This window comes from Marmota marmota, unplaced genomic scaffold (assembly GCF_001458135.2).
Source record: "Marmota marmota marmota unplaced genomic scaffold, marMar, whole genome shotgun sequence".
In the NCBI taxonomy this organism is placed as follows: Eukaryota; Metazoa; Chordata; class Mammalia; order Rodentia; family Sciuridae; genus Marmota; species Marmota marmota.
The window spans coordinates 24,035,225-24,058,781 of NW_026000153.1; positions in this window are offsets into that span (position 1 = coordinate 24,035,225).

Below are 23,557 nucleotides of genomic sequence, written 5' to 3' on the forward strand. Positions count from 1 at the left end.
AACTTAACAAAGGCAATGATTGCTTACATCATTACTGCTATGGGAAAGGGACTGGATGTGCAATCAGTAGGACATAGGGAATTTTTTTTTATAAGTAAACACAGGAGAAAATATTGGTATCTCAGGATTAAAAGGACAATGTGACAAACAAGTCACAGGAAGAAAATGAACTGATGCAACAGAAAAATAAATCTTCAAGATTATTCTAAATACTATTCATGAAGAAACAGAAGCAGAAATAAGCAGTTATATAGAAGAACCAATTAAGGATACACAGTTGGATAAATATAAATATGGAATCAAATTGCTCAGAGTATGGCTTGAACACAAAACATTTTAACTGACATAAAATTAGTGAGCTAATAGACAAGGTCAAAAACTCTGACAGAAATCACCAGTAATGGATAAAGGACAGAGAAAGAACAGCTCAGAGCTGGAGGAAATGAAGATAGAAGTATCTTATGCATTTTAAAGCAATTATAGGATGGACAAAATATTTAAAAAATCAAATGGGAAGGGCATATGAAGTTCAAAAAGAAGAGATAAAGAAATAAAACCAGATATAATTACATTCTAAAATATCAGGTATATAAAAATTCAGGGAAAACTATCATAAAAGTTTTTTTTAATCACTAAAAGCTTAGAATAGACACAGAGAAAAATGTTTCAGTACAAGCAGTTTATATGGGACGTTTTTTAGGAAAAAGGGAAGGGTTATAGTAAAGAGAACACTATTTATATTACATTTTCTTATAAAGTTAGATATAATCTTACCCAATGACCAAGCAATTCTACTCCTAGGTGTTTCTCTCTATGAAATGATAGGATTGTTTACAAATGCTATCATTTGTAGGAATATTTATGGTCTCTTTCTTTGCAATAGCCCAAACTGGAAATGAGCAAATGTTTCATAGGAGAAGGAATAGCCGCTATGGTCTATCAAACAATGGGAGGAAATAAAGAAGAGCCAGCTGCTGATTCACAGGACAATATGGAAGCAAGTCAAAAACATTATGCTAAGGTAAAGGAGTCAGGAACAAAAGAGTTTATACTGTGCAATTCTCTTTATATGAAATTCAACAGAAAACTAATTTACAGTGATAGAAGTGTAACTCTGAATGCCTCTGGTAAGAGTGGGGTGAAGACTGAATTAAAAGAGACACAAAAGACTTCCTATGCTAATGGAAGCAGATTATGTTTCATCTCGTATATAATTGCAGAATGATCTATGAAGAAAATGCACTTGAGTGAACCTTTGAACAAGCAAGGGGCCCTAATGCAGTGGAGGCACCAACTCTGGGTTCTGGTCTACTCAGGATGGCACACATAGATAGATAAGGCCCACCTGGAGGCCCAGGGAGGCAGTACAGGGAAGCCACAGCCTTGAGAAACAGACAGATGGTTAGATTCCTGGCTGGGTCAGTTTTCAGCCACATTACTTCAGGCAATACTTAATTTTTCAGGTAATTAACTTTCTAATCTTGATTTATACCTAAAAATCAATTATACATATGCATGTATATATTTAGGCTTATTCTAAAGCTAAAAATGATGTATATAAAGCACATAACACAGACTCTCAAGCATAGAAAAAGCTGACAATAACAGCTAATATTCTCTCCCTTCCAGCCTGTGTAAGCATTTTTATTGTATTAATTTATATAATAATCACAGCAATTGTAAAAGAATGTGATCATTCTCTAGAAAAACATTGTTTCCATAATTCCATTTTCTCTCTCCATATATTCTATGTATTTATTCTCTATAGAACTTCTCTAAGATCTATTACTTTCTACATTTTACGGAAATAACTGAAGCAAAGAGACATTGAAACATTTGCCTGTGGGCATGTACCGGTATTAGGTTTTTGTCACAGATAGCATGGCACTCAGGCTGTCTGTCTCCAGAGCCTGTGCTTTAAACAATAGCTATATAAGAAAGAGTTCTGGAAGGCTCTCTGGGACCAAGAAGGAGAAAGAACTCTATTCTACCAACAAATAGAAGACAAGATTTCAGAGAAGTAGTGGCCTGTGAGTATTGTTTTAATAGTAAGTGTATTATCAAGCTAAGTGAATCTTCTATAGCCAGTGCTCTCTAAGACTCCAGGGATTCAATAAAGTATCTATGTGATGGATTGGGAAAAGGGGATCCCTAAAGTAAGAGGGTGGATAACAGGGAGTGGGGTATGGGTGAGCACTTCAACCAGAACATTCTCCGTACCTGGTTTATTCACAGTGATTCCATTAAAATTCACTTTGGAAAATGGCTTTCAAATTTATTTCTGAAATAATTTTTGTGACTTGAAAACATTTTTATTTTGAAAATGTAAAGAGGTTAAGTCATCTTGTAACGGAAAGCTTGGTCCTGTCCCCAATGCCAATTATCTCCAGTTTAATAATGAGGACACAGTTTGGGAACAAAGGAAAAAGTTTCTTTATTGCTTTGCTAGCAAAGGAGAAACACAGGGGACTCCAGTCCCAGAGACTGTGGTTCTGACTATCAAGAGGAACAGAGATTTTAAAAGAGCTATTCAAAGGCGAGGTTCCAGGTGTGCCCTGAGAATGGGTGGATTAGGATTCACTTGTTAATTTGGGAGATGTTTACTTCCTAGATACCTCCTTCCTCTGGAGCATAGATGATGCAAAATAATCCCCTCCACCAGGTTAGGGAGCTGGGGAGAAGGAGAAGAGAAAAAGGAAAACAGGTCCCTTTTAAAAATAAGCCTCAGAGCTATATATAAAAGGTGAAGTGGACACTGGTACAATCTAAGTAAACAGCATCACTTCAAAATTAAGACAGTTCAGATAAAATAAAAATTCAGTGTTTTTCCTATATATGTGTGTCAAAATACATTCTCCTGTCATGTACAATAAAAATAACAAAAAAATTCAGTGTTTTCATTCAAGCCGTATTGAGTAATGTTTAAAAACACGTCTCTTTTGAATGTACCATTTAATTTCTACTATCTTTCCAATTTTAGGATAAATAACAAAACATATACTTGTGATCCAGGGAAATATTCAATTCTGAACTATTAAATTTATTTGAAGAGATTTTCAGATTGATGAATGGTAATTTAAGGCAACTAAATAGCTAGAGGGTAAAAAACTACCTAGTATAATAATATTTATATAGTATTTTTTTCCTCTACACTTGTATAGCTCATTTTAATTCATGAAATATTTTTTCTTAGCTGATTTCAATTTAAAATTTACACCAAATTTTAACAGCTGGAAATCTCTACTTGTATTTCAAATACTAGAAAAATAAAATTAAAAAAAAAATTGATAACTAATTTAAGGTTCAATAGCCATCAAGTTGGGGATCTGAGCTCATTTAAACTATGAGATTCATATTCATGATGCCTTAATCTGATTATTGCCACTATTCTACAAACCATAGTTTCTAAATCTGAGATGACACATTGAAAGAAACACATTTATTCCCCATTTTAAACATGAGAAAGCGAAACACAGAGAGTTAAAGTGATTTCCCTTGGAAACTCCCATAAGTGGTAGAATTGAGATTTAACCTCTGGTTTATTTGAACATAAAGTCAATTTCCTGAACAGCTGGCTCTACTTTTTACTTTCAAATCAGTCTGGCATTATCATTCTTATTTTGCTCTGAATGCACTGTTCAGAGTCTTGGTGTTAATACAGAGTTCATTGTGTGTGTGTGTGTGTGTGTGTGTGGTGGGGGTGATGTTCCAAGTTTGAAGTTGAGAAACGAAAGGAATTTTTTTTTTAAAAAAAAATGCAGTTAGGATTCAAGACAGCCTCTGTACATGAGCAACTATGTGTGCCATTCACCCCGCAGGTCCAGCTGAGCCCACAGTTGACCCATGAGTTAGTCAGGTGGAACTTATCCGCATTCCACTTAACTCAGCTGCTTTTAAGATACCAGCAGTTTACCTGGAGGGGCCATAAAAAGCATTAAGGTAGAGATGCTGCTGTCACATCCCCTGAATCTTCCCAAGCATTGTGGATGTTCCACTGTAGCCAGGACTTAATGGTTTAGAAAACCCCAAGCCACTTAGAAAGCATCGTATATACCTGTTTTCATCCAGGACAGTCAGTTGGGACAGAAAAAGATTGGCTTTTTTTTTCTGGTTCAATTCTCAGTAATTTCTCTCTCTCTCTTTCTTTTATAATACTAATCATGCTTCAAGGCCAAACTCAAAGTCTCCTTCTTTTTGATGTCCTCCTTGATCCCCTGCAGCAGAATTAATTGATCCCTCTGTGTTTTTATAGTTCTTTGTTTATATCTCTATAACAAAAGCTTCAAAGGGAATCCCAAGTCTTTGAGTCAAAGCTGCTGACAGGGCTATGAGGAAAGCAGGTGGAGGATGGGAGAGGAGATTTGAGGAGGGAAGATGGGCTTCCTTCCAAAAGGGAGCAGTTCTGGGGAAAGAACAGGAGCTATGTGACCCCAGGTCTTTTACCTTAAGTGTGCAGTATGCAGAGTAAAAGAGGAATGGCAAAAAAAAGAAAAAAGAAAGAAAGTGGTGGGAGTGTTGGAATACAATTTGGCTTCCCCCAAGTAAGTAGTTGTTTCCTAGAGGGTTTCTCGTTACATGGAGATTTTGAACCAAAGCAGGTATGAAGATAGATGTCATGATTCTAGAGAAATGGAGTGAAGGTATGGAACAAGACCTCAGATACATTAGATGCACCTGTGGGTACAGAGAGTAGAATTCAGCAAGATAAGGGACTCCAGGCAAGGGCAAGGTTAAAATTATTCATGCATCCTGGGAACACCATGAGGCTGTGCAGGAACCTGAGATGCAAAGTCAGGAGCCATTTGTCCTGCACATCATGTGTATTCCAAGATAAAGAACTCAGTAATATCAATGCTTCATCCAGAGGGATCTGTCATGTACAACAGGGTATCCACACCTGAAAAGCATATTAATTGCAATTATAAAAAATGTGAATAGTGAGTATGGTTTTTAGAGCCAGATTGTCTTTGTTTTTAACTGCAGCCTTATTAGCTGTGTGATTGGAAATTCATATTAATGAGCTTCTGTGGATAACCATTTTATCATTTGTAAAGTTAAGATGAAAGTTTGTATAGACCATTTCTTTTGGAACATAAAATGAGGAAGCATCTGAGACTTCCATGTAGAGTTTCTATAGTATGATCTTCAATTATACATGTTAGACTCAACCTTTGGCTGATATCCTAGGCATTTGTCCCCCTTCCCTCCATGTCTTCTGTTTTTCTTTGTCCCAGTGAAGAAGAAAAAAAAAAACCTATTTAATTCCCTATGTGAGGGTTGTAAACACAGAAGGAATCCATTTGATAGAGCATTAGATATGCCCTGGCTTGACAATAAAATAAGTTCATAAGGCTTAGATATTCTACATATGACTAACCATATACAAGGCCAATGAGCCCTATGCAGATTTGTTTAGAAAGTGGAGTGTGAGTGAAACAGAATGGAAAAATCTGATCCAAATGAGAACAGATTCATTCATTCAAAATCAGGTATAAAAACCTAAAGAAATTACTCTTGAAAAAAAAATATTAAGTGATTGAAAAATCTTTGAACTTTTGTTAATGTTACTGAATCTATAGGTTTCTTTTTTCCTACTCCATGCCATTTGCAAATATCCAAACAGTTGAAAAGGTAAACAGGAAAATTTATTCAATGTCCAATGAATGGAGAAGGGGAGCTCACAAGCTATAGGCACCTGCTCCCCAGTGGGTGTGGGGTTTGGATTTTTAATGGGACTGGGTTCTGAGGGGTTGTGATGCCCTCATCAGCTTTTCATGGGATGGAAAGGGCATATCAGGAATTAGGAGGCCACCTCTTTTCTTCCTAAGATCTATGCTGGGATCATATTTTTTTATTATTATAATGAGAATATAATGAGATGAAGGTTGTTTGGAATGTCAACATGGCATTGGAACCATACTGAGCAACTATGAATTCCCCACCCTCTGTGGTTGGGACTGTGATGGTTCTTGGTACATAGCTGGGGACACATGGTTATCAGCATTTTGTTTGCTAACTTTTGCAAGCAAACAAATCTGACGGACAGGACACAGGCTATCAGTAATTCAGGTATTCAGGTTGGTGCCATCAATGTTTGAAATATATTTGTATCATAATATATAATTGTGTAACAAATATCTACAATAAGTATTTTAGTATTTATAATGAAAAAAAAACTATGTCCACATAGCTTTCCATTTTTGAAAGTTATGGGCATCTTTAACATATACAAGAGAATGTTGTATATCAGACACTTCTCTAAGTAGCACTTGTTTACTTTTAATATTTTAATATTTTGCTTCAGTTTTCCAACCTTTTTATTTTTTTGCAGATCCAGCCAAGGCCTTGCCACCATTACCTTGTTAGACCCCATAGATATCCCCATCTGTAAACTGTTCTCTTTCCCATGTATGGGTAACTTGTACAAAATGCTACTGTTTTATGGATTTTAATTTTCACATAAACATCACTGAATATAATAAAGTAATATTGGGATAGTTTGCAACTTGCTTCTGTCGATATTATGTTTTGAGATTTATTAATGTTTATATATGTAAAGCAAGTTTATGCATTTTATTTTGGGTGTAGATTTCCATTGCCAGGGGCAACAAAATTAACTCCTCATACTTATATCAAGAGGTCAGTAACATTTGATCTATACTTTTGTTTCTACATATAGTACTATATTGAACATCTTTATAAATGCATTTGTTAAAAGAAATTTAAAATGAAATGAGAGAGGAAAAGTGTATGCTTATTTCAACTTGTCTAAATAAACACAGTTGTCTCTTAAAAATGTTCATGTAGTTTCTTCTCTGACACATAAAGAGCTTAAAAGTTTTCACTCCCAAATTTACAAGAAAAAAAGCTGAACAAACAGAAAATCAATGGCTATTCTTACAACTATAAGAAAATTGAGATTTCTGGGCAAAGAGCTACCCTGAAATCTGAAGAGGAAGGTAAATACAGAGAATCACAGCCAATATCAGCTTTCCTGTAGAAAAACTAGGGATAACAGGAACTTACCTCAACATTCTAAAGGCTATCTATGCTAAACCTCAGGCCAACATCATTCTAAATGGAGAAAAACTGAAGGCATTCCCACTAAAATCTGGAACAAGACAGGGATGCCCTCTCTTACCACTTCTATTCAACATAGTTCTTGAGACACTAGCCAGAGCAATTAGACAGATGAAATAAATTAAAGGAATAATTATAGGAAAAGAAGAACTCAAACTAGCACTATTTGCTGATGATATGATTCTATACCTAGAAGACCCAAAAAACTCCACCAGGAAACTTCCAGAACTAGTAAATAAATTTCATCAAAGTGGCAGGATATAAAATCAACACCCATAAATCAAAAGCATTTCTGTATATTAGTGACAAATCCTCTGAAAAGGAATTGAGGAAAGGACTACCCTATTCACAATATCCTCAAAATAAAATAAAATAAGATACTTGGGAATCAACTTAATAAAAGCGGTAAAAGATCTATACAATGAAAACTACAGAACCCTAAAGAGAGAAATAGAAGAAGACCTTAGAAGATGGAAAGATCTACCTTGCTCATGGATAGGCAGAGTTAATATTTGGCATTCCTCATAGAAATAGAAAAAGCAATCATGAAATTCATCTAGAAAAATAAGAGACCCAGAATAGCTAAAGCAATTCTAAACAGGAAGAGTGAAATAGGTGATATCTCTATATCAGACCTTAAACTATACTACAGAGAAATAATAACAAAAACAGCATGGTACTGGCACCAAAACAGGTTGGTAGACCAATGGTACAGAATAGAGGACACAGAGACTAACCCACAAAATTACAACTATCTTATATTAGACAAAGGTGCCAAAAGTGTGCACTGGAGAAAGGATAGCATCTTCAACAAATGGTACTGGGAAAACTGGAAATCCATATGCAACAAAATGAAATTGAATCCCTATCTCTCACCATGCACAAAAGATAACTCAAAATGGATCAAGGACCTAGGAAATAGATCAGAGACTCTGCGTCTAATAGAAGAAAAAGTAGGCCCTAATCTTCATCATGTGGGTTTAGGCCCCAATTTCCTTAATAAGACTCCTATAGCACAAGAATTAAAACCAAGAATCAACAAATGGGATGGATTCAAACGAAAAAGTTTCTTCTCAACCAAAGAAACAATCTGTGAGGTGAATAGAGAGCCTACATCCTGGGAACAATTTTTTACCCCTCACACATCAGATAGAGCTGTAATCTCTAGGGTATATAAAGGGCTCAACAAGATAAGCACCAAAAAAAAAAACAAAAAAAACAGATAATCTGATCAATAAATGGGCCAAGGACCCAAACAGACACTTCTCAGAAGAGGATATACAATCAATGAATCAACAAATATACAAAAAAATGCTTGTCATCTCTAGCAATCAGAGAAATGCAAATCAAAACGACTCTAAGGTACCATCTCACTCTAGTCAGAATGGAAGCCATTATGAAGATAAACAACAACAAGTGTTGGTGAGAATGCAGGGAAAAAGGTACACTCATAAACTGCTGGTGGGACTGCAAATTAGTGCATCCAATATGGAAAGCAGTATGGAGATTCCTTGGAAAGCTGGGAATGGAACCACCATTTGACCCAGCTATTCCTCTTCTTGGACTATACACATAGGGCCTAAAAACAGCATACTACAGGGACACAGCCACATCAATGTTTATAGCAGCACAATTCACAATAGCTAAACTGTGGTGCCAACCTAGATGTCTTTCAGTGGATGAACGGATAAAAAAATGTGGCATTTATACACAATGGAATATTACTCAGCACTAAAAAAGAATAAGATNGTATAGCCATGACAAGAAATGAAATACTGACCATGCTACAACACAGAGGAAACTTGAAGTTCCTCTCAAGTGAAATAAGCCATTATAAAAGACTCAATTCTCATGAACTGTCCATAATGGAAATCCATAGAGACAGAAATTCAATTTTTATTACTAGAGCAGGAGGAGGGTTTGAGGGGGTAGGGGAGCAAATGTTGAAGCACATGTGTGTGTGTGTGTGTGTCTGTGTGTGTGTGTATGTGTGTGTTTAATATGGTGAGGAATTGTAGAATTGACTGGTAGTGACTGCATATAGTTGTGAATATAGTAAAAACCATTGAACTGTACATGTGAATGATTGAGTTGTAGGTTACAGGAATTATACCTCAATAAACTTGTTAAAAATAAAGGCTATTTTTTAAAATGTTTGTATCAGTTTATTTACACATTATTAATGTAGAAACATATTCATTTCTTCACAGCCTTTCGACAGTAAGCTTTCCTAAGGGTTTAGCATGGCCTGGGTGTAGAAAGACTTCCAATTAAATTTCACATAGTAATTTTCAATTCAGCAGCCTTGTTGATATCTATCTCCCTCCAACACCCTCTCTCTCTTTGTCTCCCAGTGTGACTTGTGGTCACACTGCAGCAAAGTGATGAACAGAAGCATTTTTACATTCAAAATGTACAAAATTTGTTGCTTCTGAAGACATTATTTAATGTTTTGTTTAATGTATGTTTTGGCAGAAACACTCAAATATCCCTTTCTCAGTGAAAATTTCTTTTTTGAAAGATTTCTCTTTTGAAAATTGCAGTGTTGTCCCCAACACATTTCATTCTAATTTTTTATTGTCCTTTATTATTTTCATACTCATAGTTTTAATTTATTTGATTTTTTGTTAACTTTTAACCTATGCTGGCCTTTTGTGGTAGTTAACCCTCTGTGCCAGCTTTGCATAAATAGAAATGAACACCATCACTGCCTCTATTGGCAAATCTAAAGGCTATTTATGTGGCTCTGGCCAGTATTTCCCTAGACAAATGTTGTCACAGTTTAACTAACTCTTGGGCTTCCAACCCTCTTAACCTAGCTATTTGACTTGACATTTGGGAAGGCATAGACTGGCTGATTAAAGATGTTAATCTTCAGTTGCTTCCTGAGTAATTATCAGGATAAAAGGAATCTCAAATTTATATAGAAGTATGTTAAGAATTTAGGATTCTAACCTGACAAATCCCAGCTGTGATACATCTTTCTTCTGAAAAGGTTTGCCCTTTGGATAAAACCAGGCCATAGGAGCTTAAATATTTAATCTTAATCCTGGTTAAGTTTTATAAAAATGTCCCTGTCTTCTTGCCTGTAAACCTTCTAGATGAAATATCTAGGTGGAGCTGGAGAATTATTCAGGAAAAAATAATGAAGGAATGGCTACTAGAACAGGGCATTCCAGTTTTGTAGTGAATTAACAGCCCAGTATCTGGGGAAGGAGTACTTTATTTATTTATTTATTTAATTTAATTTTTTTTTTTTAACAAATGGAGCACAACCGTTCATTCCTCTGGTTGTACATGATGTAGAGTCACACCATTCATACAATCACAACCATACACAGGGGCAATAATGTTCATATTATTCTACCATCTTCCCCCACACATACTCTCTCTGCCCTCCTTCTCCTCTGCTCAATCCAAAGGTCCTTCCTTCTTCCCTTGCCCCCCTTCCCATTATGGATCAGCATCCACCTATCAGAGAAAACATTCAGCCTTTGGTTTATGGGGATTTACTTACCTCAGTTAGCATGCTATTCTCCATTTCCATCCATTTATCTGTAAATGCCATAATTTCATTCTTCTTTAAGGTTAAGTAGTATTCTATTGTGTATGTATACCACAGTTTCTTTATCCATTCATCTATTGAAGAGCATCTAGGCTGTTTCCACAGGTTAGCTATTGTGAATTCAGCCGCTATAAACACTGAGGTGGTTGCATTACTGTAGTGTGATGATTTTAAGTCCTTTGGGTATAGACCGAGGAGTGGGATAGCTGGGTCAGATGGTGGTTCCATTCCAAGTTTTCTGAGGTAAAGGGGAAGGAGTACTTTACACCCCAAGATTTCAAGGAAGGAGAGATACTCATGAGCCACAATTTCATAATTTTCCTCTAGAGATTTTCTCACAAAAGAAAATCTCGTGTACTACTCTCTTGAATTATTATGTACATCCCCACCAACTATTGGATTTGCCATACCTGCCAGTGCCTGACAGTGCCTCTAACCAAGGTTTGACCCATATCTCCCTTAACCGTGTTGGAAATTCTACTGGAAACAGCAGGAAAAGGCCTCAGAACCTGTACCTGTGAATATATCTGCATGTTTACACCCTGTCCCTAGAGTGGTCCTTCGGTTACTCTACGGGCTGGTGAATGCCACCTGGCTGAGGGCATGGGTGCACAGGATGGGACAGACTGGATTAATTTCCTTCTGCTAATTCCTTCAAAGACAAGGACAAGTCTCAATTATTAAAAACAAACAGGGAACTAAAATTTAGCTGCTCAAGTGAATACTTGAATCTATGCCCACCCCAGATGGGCACATTAGTCTTGTGATTTTTCTGGGAGACTAATAAGCTCCCTATAGTTTTATTCTGTGTGGAAGAACCAGTGTGTAAGAGAGATGTTTATATGCTTAAGTAAATACTGCCACTAGGTCATACAGTCCTCTGATATCTACAGAGATCTATTCAAAGTGAAATCTTCATGTTAAATGAGGTTGAGAAAGGCTTTTAGGAACAGATTTTTCTGGTAATTTATGCACAGCCTGTGGACAATTGTTTCTATAATGATAGTCACACAAGTGATGAATGGTTTCATTTTGGCCCTGTCAAATATTGAGGTCAACCTCACCTCACTAGCAAGAGTCTGAAGACCAATTGCCTTGGAGCCCAAGGCTGAATCTATACACGCACCAGTATATCCTGTTCCCAGACCACAAGAAAATGTCTTCCAGACATCAAAAGTCAAGGCCCCCTGGTTTTCTAATGTGGATACTTGATGATCTGAAGACTTATTTATCCTGAGGACATAGTAGAGCTTAATATGTAGAATGGCCTTATCCTGAATGAAGCTTTTGGTAGTATGGCCATTTGGGGTGAGGGGTACTCGGTATTGAACTCAGGGGTTCTCCAACACAGAGCCACATCCCCAGCCCTATTTTGTATTTTATTTAGAGACAGGGTCTCACTGAGTTGCTTAACACCTTGCTTTTGCTGAAGCTGGCTTTGAACTTGCAATCCTCCTGCCTCAGCCCCCTCCAGTCACTGGATTACTGGTGTGTCCCACTGCACCTGGCTTGTATGGCCATTTTGACAATATTAATTCTGCTTATCCAAGAGTATGGGAGATCTTTCCATCTTCTAAGGTTTCAATTTTCTTTCCTTAGTGTTCTGTAGTTTTCATTGTAGACGTCTTTCACCTCTTTTGTTGAATTGATTCCCAAGTTTATTTTTGTTTGTTTTGTTTTGAGTCTACTATTGTGAACAGGATAGTTTCCTTAATTTCTCTTTCCGTGTATCCACTACTGATGTATAAGAATTTGTTTGATTTATGTGTGTTGATTTTATGCCCTACTAATTGCTGAATTGATTTATTACTTCTAGAAGTTTTCTACTGGAATTTTTTTGATCTTCTAAATACAGAATCATGTCGTTGGCAAATAGTGATAGTTTGAGTTCTTCTTTTCCTATTTGTATCCCTTTAATTTCTTTTATCTGTCTAATTACTCTGGCTAGAGTTTCCAGGACTGTGTTGAATAGAAGTGATGGGAGAGGCCAACCTTGTCTTATTCTAGTTTTTAGAGGGAATGCTTTCAATTTTTCTCTGTTTAGAATGAGGTTGCCCTCAGGTTTAGCTTTTACGATGCTGAGGTATGTTCCTACTATCCCTAGTTCTTTTAGTGTTTTTAAGGGGTATTATACTTTGTCAAATGCTTTTTCTGCATCTACTGAGATGTGTCAGGAGCTGCCATGTAGGAATCAGAGCCCCTTAGGTCTGAGAGTGTGGAGATGTGGCAAGCTAGCCATGGGCTTTGTGTGTGAGAACTATGAGCATTGAGCGCACAGGGTGGACTGAAAGGACATTGCCCCTCTCTTTGGGTGGGCAATGTAAATGTCTTTTTGCTTGCTTTGCCTATGATCCCCACACAGCACATGAGATGGGCGTGGCCTTCCTAGATGTCAGTCAACGTGCTGACAGCAAGACATCAGGAAGCTAGACTCCACTCCCTGAACCCTGGCCTTTTGCCTCATTTGAGTGCCTTCTCCCCAACATAAGGGTTCAGCATGTGCTCCTCTTTCTCTTTCTTACTCCCCCTTGTGGGAGCTGCGACTGTGGAGTAGTTACTGAACCCAAAGAAAAGGTACTTTTTGTCTCTGTGTCTTTATTCCCCAAATTCACTTGGAGTGACCCCCGATGGGTTTAGTCATGTGACGTGACAGAGATGATCATATTCTTGTCTTCAAGTCTACTGATATGATGAATTTTATTTCTTGATTTCCATATGTTGAACCAATCTTGCATCCCTGGGATGAACCCCACTTGATCATGGTGCACTACCTTTTTAGTATTTTTTATGCAATTTGGCAGAATTTTATAATACATTTTGTGTCTATGTTCATCAGGGATATTGATCTGAAATTTTTTTTCCTTGATACGTTTGTCTGGTTTTGGAATCAGGGTAATACTAGCCTCATAGAATAGTTTGGAAGGGTTCCCTCCTATTCTATTTCATGGAATAATTTGAGGAATATCTCTGTCTTCTTTAAAGGTCTTCTATGTCTGAAATCCATCTATCCTTGGTTTTTGTTTGTTGATAGGCTTCTTTTCTGATGTTAGCTGTAAATTTCATATATGTCCCTTATCAGCTTGAGAAAGTTCTTATCTATACCTATTTTATTTAGTGATTTTTATTACGAAAAAAAGAAAATGGCTTTATCCTTGCTGTTCAAATCCCTGCTGCATGTTTCCTTGAATGAAGACTATATGAAACACATTTATTAGATTTTTGTCCTAGCCTACATTGTTCCCAAGAATGAGTGTCAGAGAAAATGGAAAAATCACCAAAAACTAAGAATGTGTGAAAATGTGTGGTGATTTTTGGATATGATTCTTCCTGGGTCTCTCATATTTTTAGATATGTTTTGAGCAGAGGATCTGGCAGCCTTTTGGAGATTGTTTATTTAGTGGATAGCCTTGGAAGACATAGTATGTCTCCTTCTGAAGAAGGGAGGAGATTTGATAGTGTACAGTACAATAAAAAAATAACATATCTTTCTGAGACAAAATTTACTCAATTCTGTTTAGTAAAAGAATTAGGCTCACTGAGCTAGAGATTGCTTACATTAAGAGGAAAAAAAAAAAAACAGTTAATGCACAATATCTACCCAGGCATTGCACATGTTCAACCCCAGGGACGGGCACTGGCAGGGATGTGAAATCATCAATGCCTACAGTGTTATATAGAAAAGTCCTTAGTGTGTGACTTAGGAATTGGGCATCTCCTTATAACATCCACAGAACTTTGACAGTCTAACTGATTGAGTTAGATGCAGGGAAACTTCTCAGGTCCTTCTTGATTGTAGCCAGCATGTGCTTTCTCAGCTGAAGAAATATGTTTGGAGAGTTAACTTTCTTGCTTAAGGTAAGCAGAATTCATAGCCACAGTGGCTTGGGAAGCTCCAGGTTCAGCAGCTTGTTTAAATGACACACTTAGTTTACAGCTATTCCTGATTACCATTCCTGGCCCCACATCATTAGCCTAACTTTGCCTTCCTTATTTTTAGTCCATTATAAAACTTATAAAAAATGTAGTATATGTTTTCATATTGTAACCACTTTGATGTCATTTATTTTTCTGTTTTTAATAGTAACATACATTGTTTCATTAGAATTGAATTTTCATAACTTGTTATATTGATGATGGATGAATAAATTTAAACCAATAATAACTCTGTTGTCTTGACCCTATAAAATAGACTTGAAGGTATCTCCTAGCCAGTTTCTGAGGTGACATTTTACCTGGTGAGTTTGAAATGTGTCCAAATGGGGAGTGCCTTGTGTTCTTCTCAAGGTTTAACTCCCTGGTCTTTAATTTATTGATTTTAAGATACTCTGACTCTTGCTGTCCAGGTTTGAAAAGTTAGTATCTGATTTGCAAACATGTAACTTAGGAATGTTTTATATGTATATACATATACTCAGTAGAAGGTGTTATATAATAAAAATGCTATTTTGTTTCAATAAGAAATGATTAATAAAATCTACTTTTGAGTTTATGACATACCAAAAGCTGTATTTTTCTGCTGGGCATCCTCATGGTATATTTCTCAAATTTATCATGTGAAAAACAAAGTCCTTGCTTTTTACTATAAATTTAAGGCACCTTTTGTGTTCTTTAGTATTTTACTCAAATTTTTCATCACTGGGACCAAAAGATCTGACAAGAACAATTAGAGGAGGAAAAGATGTTTCACACTCAGAGCTTTAGAGGTCTCACTCTGTTGAAGGACTACTCCATGGGTCTGGCCCCAAGGTGAGGCGGAATATCTTGGAGGAAGGATGTGATGAACAAAAGCAGCTCAGGACAAAAGCAAAGAGAGCTCTCCTCATCAGAAACAAAATATATACCCCAAGGCATGTCCATAATGACCTACCTCCTCCAGCCACACACTATCTCTGTGCCCTTACTACTTAGTTAATCCCTCCCTGTTAGTAGATTAATGGACTGATGAGGATGAGGCTCTTGCAGCCCAATTTTTTTTAAGAGAGAGAGAGAGAGTTTTTAATATTTATTTTGTAGTTTTTGGTGGACACAACATCTTTATTTTTTATTTTTATGTGGTGCTGAGGATTGAACCCAGCGCCCCGCACATGCCAGGCGAGCGCGTTACCACTTGAGCCACATCCCCAGCCCTAGCCCAATTTTTTCACCTCTGAACTCTCTTTCCTCATAACACACCTATATATCTAAATCATAACATTTAATGACCCGCTTTACAAAAATTAAAAGCCTGTTCATTTCACTTAACTCTTTCCTTTTCTTCCATCAGAATTATTGATGTCCTGATGAATTTATCCCATATCCATGTTAGGAGGCAGGCAGCTTAGGATGGTGGGAACATGAAGTTAAGAGAATAATTCTATAAAATTGACCCACTGTGATGACATACACATGCTTTCTTTTCGAAGAAGCAGTTTACCTGCAGCCTTGCCTGCCCTAAGGGGACAGGATATGTCACATTCCTCAGCAAACTGCTTGTTACTGCAGGAGAAATGCAGAACCAAGATGATGGTGATAGGAGGATAAGGGGGAGACTTTAGTGATGAGATCCTAAAACTCTGAGAGATAAGGATAGTTCCTCCTAACCATAAAATCTCTAAGAACCAGTCAACATGGGCCAAGATGACCTAGAGTTGCCATACAGTGGTGATTTGAAAGTCTGAGTCATCTTGTTGTCAGTCAAAAGTCAAGTGGTACAACTTACTCTCTAGAAACTTCTCTGGGATCCACAATGAAACCGGAGTATAGGAGAGACACATTGTTCCTTTTTTCTCTGAGAGAATATGAATATACTCTCTCCCTTGAGAGTCCCCCACTTCTCCGGTGTCTTATCCCTTTAAAAACTCATTACTGTTACTCTGAGTGACATGTCTGAAATCTTTCTCACTTGACCACAAGAATCAGGATATGAAGGGGGCATCTCCATGCTGCCTCAGTTTCTCAAAAGATCCCACCTTTGTAACATTTGGTGTTTCCACCTGGTATTCATCAGTTATCATTGGTTATCTTCATTTACCCCCCATTCTTTCCTGGTTGCTTTCTCTGTTCAGCCTTTTCTGAAACTCTGTCCCGGATTCTTGGTACTTTGTTCACTCTTCCCTTTCACCATTGTCCATGGATTTTATTCTTCAAATTTGTGAGACAAGAATCTAGAAGAAAATCGGTGGGGCCTGCAACCTGCACTGTATGGGGATCTACAAAAGAGTGAGTTATTTGGACAAGAGAGCTCTCATTTTTCTATGTGCTTTTTTTTTCCCTTAGTGGACAAACTCTTTTTAACACAGGGCACCTGTCAATCATTTAAAAGTGACTAGCATGGTTACTGGACTTAAGACTCAGGAGACAGGTTTGCTAGGCAGGTGGGTATAATCCCCTGAGACCCAGGTGTTGATAATGTTGGTCCTGACTTGCTTCCATTTCTTTTCTGTGGGAGAAAGTTAGTATATGGGACAGAAGAAGACTTGAGACAACTGAAGGTTGTATCTTGGATCCTGAGATGAAGTCTTTGTCTGACCTGTGTCTTTGGGAAAGAGGTACCCATTAATCCCCAGAGTGTAATCCAAATACTCTCTCCCTCTTAGAAATGTTTCTACCCCAAGTCTGTCCCTGCTGACAACCTTTTAAACAGGGACCCATTATGAGAAATTACAATGATAGCTCTCCTCTTGCTTTTAAATTTGACTGCCTAACAGAGTCTCACAAGTTACCTTTTCTTTTGTGCTCCCCTCATATGGCAGGAAAAAGACCAAAAGTTCTGTCTTAGAATAAAATACCCCTTATCTTTCCTAGTTCAGGATACCAAATTATTTATTTTATTTTTCTCTAGTAGGGATATCAGCCAGAGCATTAACAAGCTTGCCTCTCACTTCAAAATGAGGAGCATGATATGAAATCATGGTCCAGTGACTATGAGGACACAAAAGGAAAAAAGGGACATAAAATATAAATTTTAAAGGCACATCTAGCTGGAAGATGTCCTCCCTTAAGTTAAATAGTTATCAAGAAGTTGGTATCTTTCATTCTGAGTGAGGCCCAATTCTCCCCACCAAGAAAGTTTATTAATTAATGATAGGCTCAGCACAGACAGATCAGCACAGAAAGGGTTTCATCAGGTCTAAGGGTTTCATGGTCTCCCAGAGTTACCAGTAATGGTGGATAGTCTGGAAGCTTGCACCTTTTTCATGGCCACCCATAAAGGAGCAGAGAAGTCATGACCATGCTGGTAAGGCACCAGTTAAACCTCAGGTCATGGAAGGAGGGTGGGAGCTGCTGACCACTAGAGGCTCCAGGAAAGGGAAGACATTTCCTAGACAAAGAGACAGTTTTCTTGGTGCAGGTTCCCATGTTCTCTTCTCTTTCATTCATTTGTTTTTGTTCAGAGGGGGGCCTCATCCTCAAAAGTAATAACAGGGGATAACCTAATCACAATTGAGTTAAAGGAGATGCCTAATAATTTTCTGCATCCACCTAGCCTGATTACCAACTAGGAGAACAGAAAAACAGTCTCTAAAGGGAAACATAAACTATAATACCATACTTTAAGAGACTGCTGTTATATGAGGGAAAAGGGGACACTCTCAAGGGAGAGTGGATTCTCTCAGAGAAAAAGACAATGGACCTCTACTGAACTCCAGTTTTATTGAAGATCCCAACGAGATTTTCAGAGAGTCCCATCCAAGTCTACCTCTTGACTTTTGACTGATAGCAGGATGACATAAGACTTAATTCACCACTGCTATAGGAACTCTAGGTACCTTGGCCCATGCTGACGGGTTCTTACATATTTTATGATTAGGAAGAACTATCTTCATCTCCCAGAGTTGCAGGATCTGGTCCCAAATGTCTCCTCTTTTGGGGGGGTAACTTAGTTTCTTCTTATTAATATTATCTTGGTCCTGCATTCTTGTGAAGTTAATAGGCAGTTTGCTGAGGAATGTGACATACACTGTCCACTAAGGCCAGGCAGGGCTGCAGGTAAATTGCTTCTTGGAAAAGAAAGAATGTGGGTGTCATCACAGTGGATTCATTTTATAGAATTATTGCCTTAATCTGTGTTCCCACCATCTTTATCTGTCTATCCCATAAAACCTTTTCTTTTTTTCTTTCTACTCAACCCCCTTTCTGTCTGGCTACTACTTTCTTCTTGATTCTGCTCCTTATCATTTCACCTAGGACATGGCACTGCAGCCCTGCCTGGCCTAAGTGAATGGAATATGTCACATTCCTCAGCAAACTACCTGTTTTTCTACCTCCTCTCTACTACATTTTCCAAACAAAACAAGGCTGACAGATCTGAAATCTAACGCCCCTTATCTGCAAATGGCATGTTATAGACCTTCAGGGAATGCCTGAAACTAGATAATGGCAAACCCTATACATAGTGAGCCTTATCCAATACATAGATATAGCTATGACTTCAAAGTAGTTACTGCAATATCAAACAGTTGATCCATCGTGACCAATCCCAATCAAAATGGCTACGAAGTAACTAATTGGTGGGTAGTGTATACAGTGTGGATATGATGAATGAAGGGATGATTCACATCCTCTGTGGGCTGAGTGGAACAGTGCAAGATTTAATTATGTTACTCAGAATGCAGTGAAATTTAATTTGATTTATTTTTTTCTGGAATTTCCATTTAACATTTTTTCACCATGGTTTACTATGATAACTGACAGTACTGAAAGGTAAAATTGCAAGTAAGGAAGAACTATTAATACTCCTCTAATTATATTATTACTTTTACATTAACAATGTCTCTCCATAGCTCATCATTGGAGTCCAAAATGCTTAGTTTTAATTGTGGGACATTCATCTGCTTTTTTATTTGTTTTTCTAAAGATTTCTTGTCCAAACTGAATGCCCAGCAACAGGGGTCTGCAGTGCCTCTGTATTCCTACCCTCCTACCCTGTGTGTGCGTGTGTGTGTCTTTCCTCTATTCTATTTTATTCTTATTTATACATTTTTATCAATACTATCCTGGTAAATGGTTCCCACTCTTTCTCAAAGAGGTGGGAGACACAAATCTCACTATGCAGTCTTTTTTTTTTTTTTCCACAACAATGCTATACATATTCCCTATATGGCTTACTTCAACTCACCAATGTGACTTCTCTGGGGGTAGGTAGAGTTGGCTTCAAAAAAATTGAAATCTGTCTCTAGAAAACCACTGATATAATTAAATTAGACATCACTTCCTTCGGGAACCCTTCGCCATAGAGGCTACTTCATCACCCTCTTAATAACCGGTACATATCCTTATAAATTGTATCATGCATGTGCTCCATTTCCTGTTTTCCTAATTAAAAAAAAAATTAGAAGCATTTGAGACATCTTTGAATCAAGAACCATGCTCTTTTCATTTTTGCATAGCCAATATTAAGCCAAGTACATCATATAGAGAAAATATTTAACATTCTTATACAAACACAAATGAATGATATTATAAATATTTTATGAATCCATATTATTTATGGGTACTCCATTAAAACTGAGGTTATAAAAGTAAACAAGATTTTGAAACTTTCTTTAAGAACTTTAAAAATTTAGACAGGAAGACTTAAGTCAAGGAAAAGCCTATGGGAGGTAAAGGAATACATTTGTGTGTGTGTGAGATGAGCAGGTGAAAGATAAAAGAACAATGGGCAAGGTTATAATTCAGAAAGCCTAATATATCATGACCAAGAATTTGGGCTTCATGTGGTTGGCAGTATAAATCACTAAACATTAAATGACAATGACATGTTATATAGGATATATGATTACATGCTGCCACACATCAGGTAGTCTAAATTATTTTCTCTTATGCTTTATTGCCTGACATATAGGACATAAAATTGGTGTAGAAGGTTGGGAAACAATTTTAAGTCAATCATACATTTATGCATAAAAATGATCACACCTGGGAATGACTTACTTTTCATTTAAATAATTCTAGCATATATAGAACTATTATTTCTGAAAGAGAAGGTCAGGATGAGTAGAGTTTTAGGAAATAGGGATTGTTAAGTGAACAGTTATTAAAACATCTGCACTGGGGTCTGGTGACCTAGAAAAGAAGAGAAACCTACACTCTCAGTTCAAATCTTGGATTCTTATATGTCCCCAACCACAGTCAACTCTATGTATATTTTCATAATAAGGTTATCACATGCATGGGAAAGAATCGTGAAGTGTGAAAACAGACTTAATGTTCATTTAAACTTTGTCACACAGAGTGCTTGTTTTTAATTTCATCTTTAAAATGGGAATAATAATACCTACCCCCATAGAACAGTAATGCTAATTAAGTAAAGACATAAAAACACATGGTACATGTTAAAGTGCTTTAAATTCTAAGCTATTTTATTTATTATTAAGAACATCTATATATATTTCTTCACCCATAGATGTTGCTACATAATATGCCTGAAGTCAGGAGTTTCTAAATTGGTTCTAACTTTGAATTAGGTGTAGGGTTCTAGAGCTTTCTTTGAACATCTCCCCTGATTCATTGACTTTTTAAAAAATATATGACAGTGGAATGCATTACAATTCTTATTACACATATAGAGCACAATTTTTCATATCTCTGGATGTATACAAAGAATATTCACACCAATTTGTGTCTTCATACATGTACTCTGGATAATAATGGTCATCAATTTCCACCATCATTTTTAACCCCATGCCCCCTCCCTTGCCCTCCAACCCCTCTGCCCTATCTAGAGTTCTTCTATTCCTCCCATGCTCCCTCTCCCTATCCCGCTGAGAGCCTTAGCCAAGTAGGAATGACGCATGGCAATTTCCTTGTCAGCCTACCCAATGTTGCTTAGAGGGAGGACTCTCCATTGTGGAAATGGGCTTGCCTTGGACCCAGGTCATTTTCAGTGACATTGCATGAATGTTTGAGAAAGGTGACCCTGCTCAAGGACCAGGGTGGATCCGGGTTTAGGGTGGATCTGGGTTTAGGGTGGATCCTGCTGGGAATAGGGCATATCCTGCTGCCTCAGGCGCCCGCTCCTTGAGTTCCCCTTGAGTTCTCGCGGGATTCAGAGGGTATTTGGTATGCAGAGCCCAGTGGAGTGTGTGGATTTTCCCAGAACGTGCATGGAGAGTGCCAGTGGGAGTTCGGGAATAAAGAATTGCTGTTTGAATCTACAAGGCGGTGTGGTGGCCCGGTTATTTTGTGCCCAGCCAGACTGCGGCACTATCCCACTATGAATCACCCTCCTTATATCAAAGAAAACATTTGGCATTTGGTTTTTTGGGATTGGCTAACTTCATTTAGCATTATCTTCTCCAACTCCATCCATTTACCTGCAAATACCATGATTTTATTCTCTTTTATTGCTGAGTAATATTCCATTGTGTATATATGCCACTTTTCTTATCCATTCATCTATTGAAGGTCATCTAAGTTGGTTCCACACTTTTAACTATTGTGAATTGTGCTGCTATAAACACTAATGTGGCTATGTCCCTGAAGTATGCTGTTTTTAAGTTCTTTGGATATAGACTGAGGAGAGAGAGAGCTGGGTCAAATGGTGGTTCCATTTTCAGTTTTCCAAGGACTCTTCATATTGCTTTCCATATTGGCTGCACCAATTTGCAGTCCTAGCACCAGTGTGTGAGTGTATCTTTTCCCCCACATTCTCTCCAACACTTATTGCTGTTTGTCTTCATAATAGTTGCCATTCTGACTGAAATGAGATGAAATCTTAGAGTAGTTTTGATTTGCATTTCTCTAATTCCTAGCGATGATGAACATTATTTCATATATTTGTTGATTGATTGTACATCCTCTTCTGAGAAGTGTATGTTCAGGTCCTTGGCCCATTTATTGAATGGGTTATTTGTTTTTCTGGTGCTTAGCTTTTTGAGTTCTTTATATACCCTAAAGATTAGTACTCTATATGATGGGTGAGGGGTTAAGATTTGCTACCAAGATGTAGGCTCTCTACTTACCTCACAGATTGTTTCTTTTGCTGAGAAGAACCTTTTTAGTTTGAGTCCATCCCATTTATTGATTCTTGGTTTTAATTCTTGAGTCAAAGGAATCTTATTAAGGAAGTTGGGGCCTAATCCTACATGATGGAGATTAGGGCTTACTTTTTCTTCTATGACATGCAGGGTTTCTGGTTTCAGTTCTAAATCCTTGATCCATTTTGAGTTGAGTTTTGTGAATGGTGAGAGATAGGGGTTTAATTTCATTTTGTTGCATATGGATTTCCAGTTTTCCCAGCACCATTTGTTGAAGAAGCTATGTATGTTTTGGGTGACTTTGTCTAGTATAAAATAACTGTAATTTTGTGGATTAGTCTCTGTGTCCTCTATTCTGTACCATTTGTCTACCAGCCTATTTTGGTGCCAATACCATGCTGTTTTTGTTACTATTGCTCTGTATTAGTTTAAGGTCTGGTATAGTGATGCCACCTGCTTTATTCTTCCTGCTAAGTATTGCTTTAGCTATTCTGGGTCTCTTATTTTTCCAGATGAATTTCATGATTGATTTTTTTTTTATTTCTGTGAGGAATGTCATTTGAATTTTTATTGAAATTTGCATTAAATCTGCATAGTGCTTTTGGAAGTGTGGTCATTTTAATAATATTAATTCTGCCTAGCCAAGAACAATGTAGGTCTTTCCATCTTCTAAGGTCTTTTTTGACTTCTTTCTTTAGGTTCTGTAATTTTCATCATAGAGATCTTTCACCTGTTTTGTTGATTTCCAAGTTTATTTGTTTGTTTATTTATTTATTTGAAGCTATTTTAAATGGGGTAGTTTTCCTTGTTTCCCTTTCTGAGGATTTTTCACTGATATACAGAAATCAATTGATTTATGGGTGTTGATTTTATATCCTGCTACTTTGCTGAATTCATTCACTAGTTCTAGAAGTTTTCTGGTGGAACTTTTAGGGTCTTATAGGTATAGAATATC